Source organism: Protobothrops mucrosquamatus, unplaced genomic scaffold, assembly GCF_001527695.2.
Source record: "Protobothrops mucrosquamatus isolate PMUCROS unplaced genomic scaffold, P.Mucros_1.0 scaffold1527, whole genome shotgun sequence".
In the NCBI taxonomy this organism is placed as follows: domain Eukaryota; kingdom Metazoa; phylum Chordata; class Lepidosauria; order Squamata; family Viperidae; genus Protobothrops; species Protobothrops mucrosquamatus.
This window is the reverse complement of record NW_015387699.1, coordinates 45,983-62,053: the sequence shown is the minus strand read 5'-3', so window position 1 is coordinate 62,053 and position 16,071 is coordinate 45,983.

The window sequence follows — 16,071 nt, the reverse complement described above, 5'->3', positions numbered from 1 at the left end:
TCTAAAAGCTAAAACATGCTTTTTCATGTCAGGCTCATAACCCTGTGAATATCACCCAACCATTGCCCTGAATGGGAGAACTCCTTTTTCTTAAGATTGGCCTTGGAGGGATTTGAACTGATTTGAATTGATTTAAATCTGAAGGAGGAGGATGATATTTATTAATAAGGAGGCCTTATTAAAAAGCCATGCTTAGTCATGTACAATTTTAGGTTTAGCAGTAATATTTCCTATAATGTAACCTAATGGTGACATCTATTCATTTCATGTTATAGCAGTTCCCAAGTTCTGCCTATGCTGCTTTAAAAGCCAATGACATAGTTGCTTTTAAGGTTCTTGCCTCCTCTCTATTCCCCCTGCCCTCCAAATCTTAGTAGTCCAAAAATGAAATGTTGGCCATCTGGCAAGAGGCATCCTGATTACGCTTTTAATAAGTGATTATATGTGTGATAGACCCTTGTAGCAAGGATATGTTTTTGAGGGGTAGGGGTTGGGACGCTACTACCTAAGCAAAGAGTAAAGTCAGTCAAGTCCAACTCTAGGGTACGGTGCTCATCTCTGTTTCTTGGCCGAAGGAGCCAGCGTTGTTCAAGGACAATTTCTATGGTCATGTGGTCAGCATGGCTATCTGCCAAAGACACCTGGAACGCTGTTACCTTCCCACTGACTTGCATTCGCGTGCTTTCAAACTGCTAGGTGGGAAGGAGCTGAAGCAAATAACAGGAGCTCATCCTGTTGCCTGGAGCTCATGTCTCAAACCTGAGCTGTCAGCTCTCCAGCTGACAAGCTAGCTAAAAAATAAATAAATCCCCACCCATAAATTAGATTGCTAAAGAATAACCCTTTGAAAAAGTCAACTAGGGATGTATTTATGTTTTTGCTTATTTTGTGTTCATTGCAATCAACCAGCTTCTTGGCCCTTCACAGTGGTGCCTCATTGGGGGGCAGGGGAGGTGTGGGAGAGCATTCCTGGAAGGATGAGTAAAAGAAGCCATAAATATACACCAATAGTACTATATACTTACCCAAGACATAAAAGTCAACCCATTTGCCCAGCTAAAGCAAGATGATATTTGGAAAAGTATTTAAAGCAAAAAGACACAAAGAAAAGGTATTCAAATGACATGACTGTCTACACCTACAAAAATTAAAATCAGGCAGGCAATAGTTTTTCCTGAAACTCTCCATGGAAGTTAAAGATGGGTTTTGATTTTGAAGAAGCAGGACTGAATGATATTGTTGCTTCTGAACTTTGGTAACCAAGACTCCTGAGAATATCCTAGAATAGCAAAGAAAACAGATAAAATAATAATAAAACAACTACAAAATTCTCACTTGATCAAACTAGGTGAAGTATCCTATTTTGGACATACAGTATTATGTGGAGACCCAGCTCTCTGGAGAAGACTCTACTGCTGGGAAAGGTGGAAAGAAATAGAAGAGGGCAACCGGAAGCAAGGTAGATGGACTCCATTACGCAGCAATGGGTGCATACTATAAGACCTGAATGGCCAGTCCTGGAAAAGGCCTATCTGTGTGGTCCCTCAAAGTTAATACTGACTTGATGGCACATATCCAATCAATCAAAATTTCCTGGTCAGATTTTAAAAATGCAATTCTCTTTCTTGGTAACATTAGGCAATAAATGAGTAATTAAGGTTGGGAGTCAGAAATTCCTTCTACTTTACTTATTTCACTAAAGCCGAACTTCCTTCTGTAATCTGGAACATTTAATTATTTAACCCACAATAACTCCCTTCCTTTGCCATATCTCTTAACATATTTTGAAAGACAGCCTTTAGTGCATTGCATCTGTAATTTTCTTGATTCTCACTCAATGGATGGGTTTAAGTAGCTTCTTCCTTTTTGACACCTCTCTAAAAATTTGAATCTTTTGCCTTAGATATTTGTTATGGAGTGTGTTATCATAGTTATGCACAGCAAAATGCAGAATAATAGAGTTGGAAAGGACCTTGGAGGTCTTCTAGTCCAAGCAGGAGACCCTATACTATTTAGGACAAGTGGCTATACAGTGTCTTCTTAAAAGCCTCCAGTGATGAAATGCCCACAACTTCTGAAAGCAAGCCATTCCACTGATTAATTGTTCTCAATGTTGGGAAATTTCTCCTTAATTCCAGGTTGCTTCTCTCCCTGATTAGTTTCCATCCATTGTTTCTTATCTTACCTTCTGGTGCTTTGAAAAATAGTTGTTAAGTGAATCACTGCAGTTGTTAAATTAGTAACACAGTTGTTAGGTGAAACAGGCTTCCCCATTGACTTTGCTTGTCAGGAGGTCGCAAAAGGGGATCACATGGCCTGGGCAGCAATGGCCGTAAGTATGAACCAGTTGCCAAGCACGTTGCCTATTGACTTTATCAGACAGTCACAAAAGGGGATTACGATGATCCTGAGACACTGCAACCGTCATAAATAAATATGAACCAGTTCCCAAGCATCTGAATTTAGATCACATGACCATGGAGATGCTGCAAAGGTTGTTAAGTGTGAAAAATGGTCATATGTCACTTTTAGCTGCCACTATAACTTTGAACGGTCACTAAATGAACTGTTGTAAGTTGAGGACTATCTGTATTTAATGTAAGCAGATTTTCCTTTCTATAGGAAAGGAAACTCGGTGATAACTTTCAAAAGAGCACTGGCTTTCACACTGAATGATGGGGAACATGGGGTCCAAGAGCCTCAGATTATACCCAATACTCTAAGCATCTCATGTGAACTCAGTGAATTTTAGAAAAGGATTTCACAAAGTCCCATTTCACGTTTTTTCTCTCATTTCAGTTCAAATGAGCTGAGTATTGAAATCTATACAGCTTTAAAGACAGAGGCCAGTGATACAGCACAACTCTCATATATATAATTAAGAGTAGTGGTGGGATTCAAATATGTGAGCAACCGGTTCTCTGTGTGGATACCACTTCCGGAAGTCCATTCTGGGCCTGGGCAACAAATAATTAGCTACCGGTTCTGCAAACCAGCTGAATCCCACCACTGATCAAGAACCAGTAACTATTAACACAAGGGGTGGGGAGAGGACCAGGGAATTCAACTGAGGGCCTCAATAAGTAGTAATCAATATTGTGGCAGAAAGAGCCATATCCAGTATTGGGGGTGCGCAAAATAGGTGGGCTATACCACATATCTGGGGTCAGGCTTTTCAGGAGACTATTTTTTTCATTTATTACAGCACACTTATTTTAAGGATCACAATATCATGTACTGTATGTGTGTCTCCACCATAAAATGGCATAAAATGTTGTGAGTTATCAGCAATCATGATCAAAGGAGCTTAAAGGAGGTAACCAGGGATTTAGAGACTATAAGCAACCAGAAGCCTAAACATATTACATGCAAGTGTGTTTACCAAAGTTCCTTTCTCCTTGTTTTGAAATTCTTTTCCTGGAAGACAAAACAGAATAGCAAAGTTGGAAGGGACCTTGAAGGTCTTCTAGTCCAACCCCCCTGCTCAGGCAGGAAACACTATACCATTTCAGACAAATAGTTGTCCAATCTCTTCTTAAAAACTTCCAGTGTTTGAGCATTCACAACCTCTGGAGGCACATTTTATGTATATGTAAAACCTGTACCTCTGCTTTCTTCATTCCACATTGCTCCCAAGCCACCTTGTCCTTCAAAAATAGAATAGTTAGAATTATTGTTTTGCTACTTCAAAGTAGGAAAACAAAGCTGAAGCAAACATAGACATGTCCTTGAAAATGGAGAATCAAACCCATTCACTTAAGCATACAGAGCAGGAGGTTCTCACAAAGTGATGCACATTGCAATTTTGGGCTCCTCCAGCTCAGAATGGCATCCATCCAAAATTTTATGATAGAAGCACAATCTACTATGTTGGGCTATTTTCTAACGAATTTGCACAGATGAAATGTCATAATTTTGTTTTAATACAGCACTTCCATAGTCAATACTGTATGTGGTTCGCTGGTATTTTAGGTCTTGGATGTGCATGTTGTGGTCTTAGTGATATTGCCCACACAATACATAAAATAGAAATATGGAGAAATATAATTCATTTGTGATTTATATCCCACTTTTCTGGTCTTATCTTTGTGCCATCAAGTAAATCATGTCTCCTGGCAACTACATGGACAAGCCGTAGCAGTTTTCTCTGCAACATTTTTTGGAACTTGTTTGCCCTTCCCTCCTTCCTAGTATCAGAGAGAGTATCAGGCCCAAGGACACCCAGCTGGCTTTATGGCTAAAGTGTCCGGGTTGTTAGCCTTATGCCTTAACCATTACACCAAACTACATGTCTTATGCCTTAACCATTACGCCAAACTACATGTCTTATGCCTTAACCATTACACCAAACTACATGTCTTAACCATTACACCAAACTACATTACACCAAATTACATGTCTCTCTCTGCATCTCTCTCTCTCTCTCTCTCTCTCTCTGTCCCTTCAAAGGGAAGAGAAGAGAAGAGAAGAGAAGAGACGAGAAGAGAAGAGAAGAGAAGAGAAGAGAAGAGAAGAGAAGAGAAGAGAAGAGTTGGAAGGGACCTTGGAGGTTTTCTAGTCCAACCCCCTGCTTAGAAAGGAAACCCTATACCATTTCAGACAAATGGTTGTCCAATCTCTTCTTAGTCAGAGTTAACTCTTGGCAAATCCCTGGGCAAGTCCCCGCAATTAGATTTCACCACTATAACAAATTGGCTCTTTTAGGACTTGCAAAATTTCTAGTCATAGGGCTCTCCAAATGATAATAGAAAAAGATTTTTTGCTACCTTTCTGCTTTATTAATCCACCCCTTATTCCTTCTTCAATGTTTCTTGTTTTGCTATTTCACTTCATCTTAAAGTTATGCTTAGGTTTTTTTTCCAGAGCATGTGGTTGCAGCAATGATGGGAAAGGAAAAAAGACCATCTGCAGCTCAAAAGGAATTTACCAACAGCTGTTGCAAAACAATGGCATCCTTGAAAGATTGTTTAGGATGAAGTTTCAAAAGCTCACAGGTCTACAGAACTGAAGCAAGGATTCCAAACAAAATGTTAACCGTGCACAATTCATGCAGACACCAGTTTTGTAAGCCAGCGATTAGCTGACCTTGAGGCTTGGGAATGAACTTTCCTGGTGCAAAAGATATACTCTTGGAATTATAACATCTCAGGCAAAGCATCAAAATTGGAAGTTTATAGATTGTCATCATTTAAGCAAGAAATGGAGTTCAGCAACATCCTACAAGAGTATCGCAGGCAAGTTAGTCTGTTGTTATTATTGTAAGAAACAATTAGGAAGCAATAACTCTTGTTGTCTAATGCAAATCATCCAGAATTGTTCTGATAAATCCAGATCTTCTTTTTCCCCTTTTCATTTCCCAACACTTTTGAAGGAGTATGTTTCCAGGAATATTTGATTAAATAACATTTGCATTCACCATTCCAGTATTTCATAGGATTTCATAGTGGGATCTTCTGCTGCCTTCTGCTCTATAAAGATATCTGCATTACAAAGTTTAATATATTTATGGCTTTGATGTGGCACATCAAAAACACATTTTGAGGTATCTTAGTATGTGAACCCTCCCCACATCGCAATTTCTGGTCCTGTATATCACGTGAACCCAAATAATTTGGCTGAGTAAATCATGACTAAATTAACAATGAATAACTATGCCATGTGAACAAAGCCATTCTCTTTCACAAGAATTTTCGGAAGCCTCATTCTGTAAAGGTGTGATTAAGATTAGTAACAGGATTCTCAGTCTCTGAAATGCTACTGTAATTTAGCAAACCAGTGGAAACGTTTGAACCTCTTAGATTGATAAATTGCAACCCCCTGCATTTCAGCCAGCATGACCGGTGCCAACAAAGAGAGTTGCTAGGAGCTGAAGTTAGAAGGCCACAGATTTCTCAGTGTTTTGCAGAAGAAAAAAAATGGGGATTTATTTTTCTGTTTCTTTATGGTGCTTCAATGTCTCATGTAGTCCTGTGTTTGGGAGAGACGCAAAATGCTTGTCTGGTAGGCCTCGTTCATGTGATGTTAGGCCTAACATCACATGAACGAAGCTGCCTCAGGAAAGGGTGCTAAAATGACCCCAGTGTTATAGTTAAGCAGGTAAGCCTTCCTGTCCTGCACAATACAATGTGTCTTAAATCTGGGAGGGAAGTGGGCAGTTAAGAAATGTGAAATATAAATAAACAAAATCTATTCCATCTCTCTGATCCAGTGCAGATAGTCCTCAACTTACAACCATTATTTAGTGACCATTTGAAATTACCATGACATGAAAAAAATGACTTTTTAGCCATTTTTCACACTTAACAAAAGCTACAGCATCCCCATGGTTACATGATCACAATTCAGATGCTCGGCAATTGGCATGTATTTATGATGTCCCGGGGTCATGTGATCACTTTTTGTGACCTTTTGACAAGCAAAGTCAATGGATTCACTTAACTGTGGCAAAAAAGGTGATAAAATGGGGCAAAACTCACTTAACAACTGTCTTGCATAAAAATGAAAATTTGAGGCTCAATTGTGGTTGTAAGTCGAGGTTTACCTGTATACTTTTTCTTGAGTGTAAACTAACTCATAATGATTCAGAATACTGACCTAAATATTGCTAAAGGGACTGTGACTGCCACTTACTCACATTCTCTTTTCCTCCCTCCCCCCTAGTCTCTGGAAATGTTTAGGGGACAAATACCTGATATAACAAAATTTCCCCAGTCAAGTCTCACACCATTATCTGTCAGCAGCACCCAATCTGGAATGACTTGGTTAATCGGATGGCAGCTAGTGTTTTTAGTTCTCCCTGCTGGTATAAATAGAAGGTGAAAATTAAAGCATCTAGAGAGTCACCCATTTTCACAGAGTCTCCCTTTAGGTATTTATCTTGATCACAGATGTCAAAACTAACAGCTAGTTCTCAAGCAAACAGCTTGCATGACATGGGGAGCTGTTGATCTGATGGAACTAGTTTAAAGTAGGAATAAATATAAAGCTGGATTAGTTAGTTAACTGAATTCTGCCCAATAATATGACCAGCCTACCCCACCACTCCATTTTAAGTGTATTATGAAAATACAGTGATATTGCAAATGACACTGTGCTCAGTAAACAGTAATACAGGAATGTCTAATAATTTCACTGTGTAGTATAGTGAAGTCTAGTGCCTTTAAATGTCCATTTCAAAGTCAACATGACAAATATGAGACATACATCATGTTTCTGGACTACTATTAGTATTTTTAGGTCTGGTCTAAATGCAGTGACAACATCAAGCAAGAAAGAGATGGTATATTGCCTCTGTAGGCCTACCCACCGTGAGACTGGCACCATTCTAGATACAAATTAGATGTATTCATATAACATGTTTCATTCTGGTTACTGAGTTAAAGCACTTTGGGAGTGAGAACTATAACAAAGTGAGCTTGATTTGCACCTACTAAGCTAGAAAAAAAGAATATTAACATTACCCAAGCTTGTGAGAATGCATCTATTGGCATGCGACAAAATTTAAAATCGGAAACAAATGTGGCAACTGATCATCAGTTAGATGCTTGCTCAAATTGTCCAGAAGATTGGTCATGGTACTAAAATGCCTTTGGTGTTAATATCATTTTCATCATAATAAAGCTATCAGGACTAATTAATTAGCACAAAAAAGGCTTCTGTTGTTGCGCACAGAGTTTTACATGCACTGAGTGATCTTATTCTGGAAATTCACTTACAGGCTATAGAGTTACATTTTACATAACTGTTTTCCTCTTTTTATGTAAACTGAAATTCCAGTTAATTATAAGGAGCTGAAAAGCCCGAGCTATTTAAAAACACCAGTAAAGGCACCAGCAAGACTTTTTCCATCACCAAATGGTAGAAGGAAAAACAAAGCCAGAAGATGCAAAATGATTCAAGAGAACATGGATTCTGAAGTCTTGGTTAAGCGATGGAGCTGCTTATGTCATGATATAAGAGCTTTGCTACCACCTACAATGTCTTGAAATTCTGTTCTTTGTCATTCACACCAAGCTACCCTTGAAATTAAACCTGTAGAAAGCAGCTAGTCACAATATAAGAAGAAGTCAAAAGGGGCATAGACATCTGTTTCCAGTTGACAAGCAGCTGTGACCATCTCTATTAATATGCCTCTCAGTCATATCAAAAATATCTTCAGCTTTTACTGGCATCCAGTCAAGCCTAATTCTTGCCTGATAAATAGGCACATATCCCAAAGAAAGCCTGCTTCTTCGTGGATGAGAACAGTGAAGAATCACCTTTGATGTCTAGGTGCTGCACCAAATATTTTGGCAGGAACCTGAGGACCACAACTGGGTGAGTGCTGATACAAAAGTCAAAGGCAAGATTTCTGTCCTGTTTTTTTCTGGTTTGGAGGGAGGGGATCAGGATTAGAGATCTATCTTTCTTTATATAAAGTTGGGTCAAATATATTTTAGAGTGTATCTACAGTTGCATAGCTTATCTTCGTTATAATGCAGAAGACCAATTGTCAGCCCTTGCAATCAGAAGGGCTTCTAGGCGCTGCAGAAAAGGTACTTGGGAAAGCTTGGGGCCCTAAGAACTAAGTAATTCTAGATAGGTAATTTCTTTTAAATGATGCCTACAAAACCCAAGTCCACCAACAGACATAAATAAGCAGTCAGTGTTTACAGGGGTGTGGTAGATCTAGCACTGGCTTGATTTTAGAGAAAATAGACTAGTGCTGATGCCACTGTAGCCTTTCTGTATGCATTGTGGGGAGTGAATAACTTCAGCTGAGCAATTCTTGTCTGAATGGTCTTTCAACTTCCCAACCTCCCACGTCTAACACCCTCCAGATGTACTGCGCTTCAGTTCCCATAATCCCCTGTCATCTTACCAAAAGGCTGAACTGCTTCCTCCTTAGTTACCTGAAGGAGAGGCAAAGACCATAAGCAAAGCCCCAAATTTAGTTACTTGAGAATATATTTCAGTATTGACATATACCATATATCTACCTTTGGTTGGGTTTTTTTTAACATTAGAGTAAGTTCATAGCAGCACAATCCACTTTCCCTTTCTGAGCATAGAGGGAAAGAAGGAATAATCCTTTTCTTCCTAGCCTTCTGTTGGAAAATTCACACTCCCCCTACCATACTTGTATATTTTTATACATGTGAAACAGGCAAAGTTAAAAACACACATGCATGTACACAGGAAGAGTTAGTTTTCCAAAGACCACTTGATCAGGACATTGTGCTCTTATGAAGATGTTTAAAAGAAGAAAGGACAGCTGTATGTAAGTGTATTAAATGAATCACATATTTTATCTCACAAAAGAAGCTGAATTTGAACATCTGGGTCAAGAGGTACTCAATATAATAGCTCTTGGCAAGGAATCTATATTTTGCTCTTGTGAAATAAGTATCCAAAGCAGTCAGTTAATGGCACAAGTGATGTTATCTTGTACACAAATATTGTTGATCTCCTAACATCATTTTTTTTGAGAGCCACTTCAGTGTAATGGTTAAGACATCAAACTAAAAACCTGGAGACTGTGAATTCTAGTCCCATCTGATGCAGAAAATAAGCTGAGTGACCTTGGGCCAGTCACTTTCTCTCAGCTCTAGAAAAGAGGCAATGGCAAACCACTTCTGAAAAACCTTGTCAGGAAAACCACAGCGTCTAGTCTTGGCAGTCACCAGGAGTCGAAAACTGACTCCAAGGCACACACACAAAAAAAAACACAAAACCAAACATCAATTTAGCAGGTGGACATTACAAAAGTTCTAGCTAGCTAAGAACATTTTGTTATGATTTTCTGGGGCCAGGAGTAGGTCCAGGAAACACTTGCTTCTTGATTTCCCTTTGAGATATATATGTATTTCTAATAAAACATTTTAGCCATGGAACTGAAAGTTGAGTTTTTGCTTATCTATGACAGCAAAGTAATTATATTATCTATGACATCCTTGCCACAATTTTAATGAACAGCAGATACGTTCTCATTGAAACAGATGGTTTCTCAAACAGTCACATTTCAATCCTTTTAGCACTTTAAAAGCTAAAGTCAACTTGTTTGAGGAAACAAGCTAAAGTCTACTTGTTTGAGGAAACAAGTAGCAAACAATGCAGGTCTCCGAACATGAATTTAGTATGGCCCTGGTACTGCACACCAATTAGCACCGAGCTGCAACATTTTACACAAACTGAACTTCCAGATATTGTTTGGAAGCAGCACTAGATCAGCCACATTGCACTAGTCTAAGTAAGTTATAACTGCAGTTAGGCTACCTTGATAATTGAGGCCAGATCCTATTGACTGAAGAATGGTTGCAGCTAAGCAGAGACAGTTATATAAATGCAATTTGCTATTGCTGTCATTTGGTGAACCAGTTAATTGGGGCTCAAAGAGCACTCTCAGACACAGGATTAGTGTAGTATTTTTATCTACTCACTAGGGCAGTGGTGGCGAACCTATGGCACGGGTGCCAGAGGCGGCACTCGGAGCCCTCTCTGTGGGCACACGTGCCGTTGCCCCAGCCTTGCCTCCGCCCGCGACCCCCTCACCAGCAGCCCCCCCGGAGGAGAGTCGCCCCCGAGCATGGCCCATGCGGAGCAGCTCAGCCAAGAACATGGCAGCCAGGCAGCGAAGACAAGACTGCCCTCACGCCCCAACGCGTACAGTTGATGCTGCGGGGCGCAGGCAGAGAGCGTGGCCACCAGGGCGCTTCTGGGCTGCCTGGGCGATCTGTGGCAGGCCCTGGAGGTGATAAGTGGCCCTGCGGGCAGGCAGGGTGGGGCAGGGTGGGGGTGGGGCAGGGGGTGGGCAGGGGGTGGAGTGGGGGCGGGGCCAGTTTTTGGGCACTCAGTCTCTAAAAGGTTCGCCATCACTGCACTAGGGCTTAGTATTATGTATACAAGCTTGGCCACTCTTGTTTAAAGAAATCTGCACTTAGCATCAGGTGGAAAATTGAAGCCTGCTTCCTTCCATTTTTTTCTAGCGCAGTAGGTTGATGTGGAAAGAGCTGCTTCTTGAACTATTATTGAGGTAGCTCATTTGAAACATGGGAAATGTTTTGTATGACATTGACAACCCATGTTGGTGTGCTTCAGTCATTTGAATGTCCCCCCAATCAATAAAGACAGCTCTTGGATAATAATAATAATAACAATAACAATAACAACAATAAAAAGGTGGAAGGGACCTTGGAAGTCATCTAGTCCAACCCCTTGCTCAGGCAGGAAACCTTATACCATTTCAGACAAATGATTGTCCAGTCTCTTCTTAAAAGCTTCCAGTGTTGGAGCATTCACAAATTCTGGAGGCAGGTTGTTCCACTGATTAATTGTTCTAACTGTCAGGAAATGTCTCCTTAGTACTAGGTTGCTTCTCTCTTTGATTAGTTTCCATCCATTACTTCTTGTCCTCCCTTCAGGCGCTTTGGAGAATAGCTTGACTCCCTCTTCTTTGTGGCAACCTCTGAGATATTGGAACACTGCTATCATGTCCCCCCTCGTCCTTCTCTTCATTAAACTAGACATACCCAATTCCAGCAGCCCTTCCTTATATGTTTCAACCTCCAGTCCCCTAATCATCTTTGTTGCTCTTCTCTGTACTATTTCTAGAGTTTCAACATCTTTTTTACATCATGGTGTCCAAAATAAGCAGCTATGAATGCAGCTGGAAGCAGCTTTGATGACTTCAAAAAAGAAAAAAAAGGAGTTACTTCATTTCCACCAATATATTGGACTGCAATTTCACTTGCATATCATTCCTGCTTCTATTCCGCAGTCCCTTCAGAAGCACAACCATTTTCAGATTTGATTGTCTTAAAATTTTGATAATTAGGCAAACAGGAGCAAAACTGGCACTGGGCAGTTTTACTTCATATTGTCTCTATTTGTCTGGCCATATACCAAAACATGCTGGCAATTTGCATGAAGGGGACCAGGAGGGACAGGATAAAAAGATACCAGGTCATGAAATAGCCCTCCACAAGCCATATAGCATTTTAGTGTCATTTCAAGTAAATCACAGATGAAGCAGAAATAAACTAGTTCAATTTTTTACTACATCTGATTTAATGGTTGAAAGAGGTCTGGAGATGGCAGAGTTCTTATGTGAAAGTCTCTCTAAGCATTTTCCATAAGATTAAGTCAATGGTAGTGAGGACTTATTACTTGCAGTACCTATTATCTACGTATTAAATATAATCTAATTTTATGGTTTTTTTCATAAAGGCGACAGCATCCGTTAGCCTCACCTTTCACACCTTTCTGTGAAAGTGATAATACAGAAATGGCAAAGCATTGAGTTTAGGAATAAACAATGGGGGGGGGGGAGAGAAATAACTGCAGTGTTCCTCCATCCCATCAGACTTAGAATGCTTTGGTATATAAATGCACAACGAGAAAAGGGTTTGTGAAAAGAAATGTTAGCTTGGAATTCAAAATAAAGAAATTCTTTATTTGGTCAAATCCAGTCAGGAGGCCCTCAGTAAGCTACTAACATATTAAGTGAGATTTCTCCTGAGAACTAAAGTATCTCGCTGGAAGTTTTAAAAGCTGGACACTTGACATACTCTGGCTATGGTTCCAAAACTTTAGAGCCACAGTTTGCCCTTTGTCCAATATAAAAGTAGTCTGGCGCCCTCTAAGATGCCTCCTGCAGCCATTGCTCAGCCCTGAACATGGAGATGCTAAACTTTCTTGAATCAAATACATCTTATAAACTTGGTCCAAGGGATCGCGAAGCTTTGCTTGACTTTTAGTATTAATCTATAAATCTATGTACTCTTAATATTTCTGCATCTCATTTCTTACTTGTTTTCACCTTTCCATCGTCTCAAGAGCAGTAAAAAGGAAAAAAAAATCCCTTTTTTGTATCTCTAAACAGACTGAATGGCTTTTCTTTCTCAGCTGGAAGCTCAAAGCCAAAAACCTTCAGCCAACTTGGACAAATTGTTGAAGCAAAGAGAAACAGCCTAACAGATCTTTGTGGTACTTTTAAATTCCTCCATGGTTGAAAGTTAAGCCCTGTGTCTTTTATATTTAACTTTGTCCTGAGCAGATTTCCTGAATCATTTATAACCTTCCTCCAAAATTTCAAACAAAATATTTGCATACGTGCTATTAGTGAGTTTTTAGAAGATCTCACAATCCAATCATTGAAGATGATCGTCTTCCTCAGGTTTCTTTCTATATTTAGGGAGTCCAGAAATGTCCTTGGTTATGTTGGGCTAGCTAACACCACTACAGAAGATGGTCAGTTGACACTGTAGAAGGTGTAAATCAGGAGTCTTCAAACTTGGCCCTTTTGACTTGTGGACTTCAACTCCCAGAATTCCTCAGCCAGGCATGCTGGCTGAGGAATTCTGGGAGTTGAAGTCCACCAGTCATAAAAGGATCATGTTTGAAGACCCCTGGTATAAATAATAACCTTGAAGGACAGGAAGAAGAGCTGCTACCAAGGCAACCATCAGACAACCATGGAGTAAGTCCATTCAAAGAAACTGATTTGAGAAAGCACTTCAAATAGACCTTACACAAAGATAAAGTGATGGGGCGAAGATTCTGGTACTATACTGTATCTATTCCAATAAAAGTAGTTTTAGATATATATGGCATTGGTTTCTTTGTTTGGTCTACCTTATAGAACTGCTTGTCAATGTTTGTATGTGTTAGGGACGAAAGGAATTTGGAAACAGAGTTCCCCTATAAGCAGGACTGAAGCAGCACAGAAATCTAACATTTCTTTAAAAGGCAATAAAACTGACTACCCTGTTCCAAGATTCATCATACCCTCTATAGCCAACAGTAGGCTGGTTCGCTTTTGGCACTCAAAATGTTTGAAGCCATAAATTGTAATTCCTGGTTTTGTTCTTTTGCTCAGAGGTTTTGCATGATCTTTGATTCCATAAACAGCCACAAGAAATGAGTTGCATGTGGAGGGGTGAAAAAAGCTTACAACTGCAGCTTTGGGATAATTTCTGCGATAGACTATATCAATGTAACTTATATATTGTAATAAAATTGGACAAGTAGCCAGCATATTGAAAACCTATGATCTGTGTCATATTGTTAAACTGTAAATCCCCTTATCATGCTGGTATAGTTTAATGAACACTGACCTCCAACAATATATGCTTCGTGAGGACAAGTACTGGTCAATTAATTAGTACAGAACTTTTAATAGAAAGCCCAGAAATATTTCTACAACACCCAAAAATATATATTCTTGCTTTTTTTTTTTACATTTTATAGTCTAAAAAGATCATTAATATAATCTCCAATGTTGAATACGGGAACTTATTTCCAAGTAAACATACAAAGGATCAAATATGTATTCCCTTAGAAAGCTAGGGATTAAATAACTATATGTCTATACAAATATATATATTTTTTTAGAGAAAAGATCTCCAGTTGCTGCTAATAGCCTACAATTTTGGGTTTAAATTTGTCCTATTATCCTGAGCAGTTCAAAAGTAATATTTCCCTTGAATTGAGCCCCACTAGATGGAAAATCCATGCAATTTTCTTGATAACTGAGTGGAAGTAAGTTTGCCTGCACTTGTCCCAGGATATACATGTTTTTAACTTTACAGTCTAGCCTACAAGAACTGTGATTTCTTAATGGTTTCCCATCCCAAGTGTGATAGTTAGGGAAGATGGCAAGACTACCTTTGATTGCAAGACAGTGAATTATTTTCTTACCAGTAAACAGGGCTTTTTTTCTCATAGAACGCCCAGAATGGAGTTCCGGCACCTTTTTTGGGTGGAACCTTATAGGGTAGGCAAGGGGGTTGTATAACGTGTGTGAGTTCCGGCACCTTTTTTTTTTTTTTTTTTTTTTTTTTTAGAAAAAAAGCACTGCCACTAAGAACAATTGAATTTAGTGGCATTACACTGCAAACAATCATGTACAACCCACAAAGCATCAATACGTCTGTAGCCTTTCTTTCTCTTTTCTTTCATTTTGGATAATGCAAACTCCCAAGAAAAACTGCCTGCTGGCTCCCTATTACATCAACTTGGAATCGGAGTGACCTGCTTTCTATTCCACATGCAAGCTTGATCACTTGATCAAAAGCAGCTGCAAGAGGACTGAATCTTCTCCTTCTTTCCAGAAAGAGACTCCAAATCTGAGACTCATTTAAAAAGGGAGGGATGAGCTTGTAGAGAAATTACATCTCTCTTGATCTGATTTGATTTGATTTTTGACTGGACTTCTGCCCTTCATTCTAAAAGTGGGAGCTATTTTTTTTTCTCATTTCACAAGCAGACAAGGACGAAAAGAAGAACATTTGAATCTTTCATTATTTGCACTGATGAAAAAAAAAATCTTCCCCAGCAACCCCTTTTATTTGCTGTAACCTCAAAATGTTGCCATCATCTGATCTCCAGTTCATAGCTGAAGCAGCCATAAGTTGCCCTTAGCTGCAATTGGGTTAAAGTGTCTCCCCCTTACCTTGACACAGTGTTTGCCATGGATAGAACTTAATCTACTCCTTAACCACTCTGTTGATGGCCCAGTCAAATGACCCCTAGATGACAGGATCAGCCAGCATCTATTGTTCACTTTAGGCAGGTCGCACATTTCCCTTAGCCTTCTAATCTCTGAGTAATGTTTTTCAGGATTATTTTGCTTTGAGAAGCAGGAGATTCCAGCTTTTTCAAATTGATATCTCCCTCTGTACTTTCCAAGTCTTTAAGTCGATTCTCAGAATGATCAACAATGATAATGGTAGTGTTGGGAAATTGTTGTTTGAACTGCTTTCTAGCGATATTCTAGGAAAAAAACTATTTCGTAAAGTAGCATTACTAATATTGAATCTGTATCAAGAGTAGGCAACCTTGGTTCTTTTATGACTCGTGGACTTCAACTCCCAGAATTCCTGAGCCAGCCATGCCTTTACACAAAAGGAAAAAACAGACCAACCTATCAAAAATAGTGCCATAAAAAACAGAATAGAAACACAAGTTAAGATAGGCAAGAAAATAGTAAGTGAGCACCTGTCCAGCCTAGACGAGTTCAAATCGCCAGGACCAGATGGATTACACCCCAAGGTTCTCAAGGAACTAGCAAATGTGATCTCTGAACCACTGAAC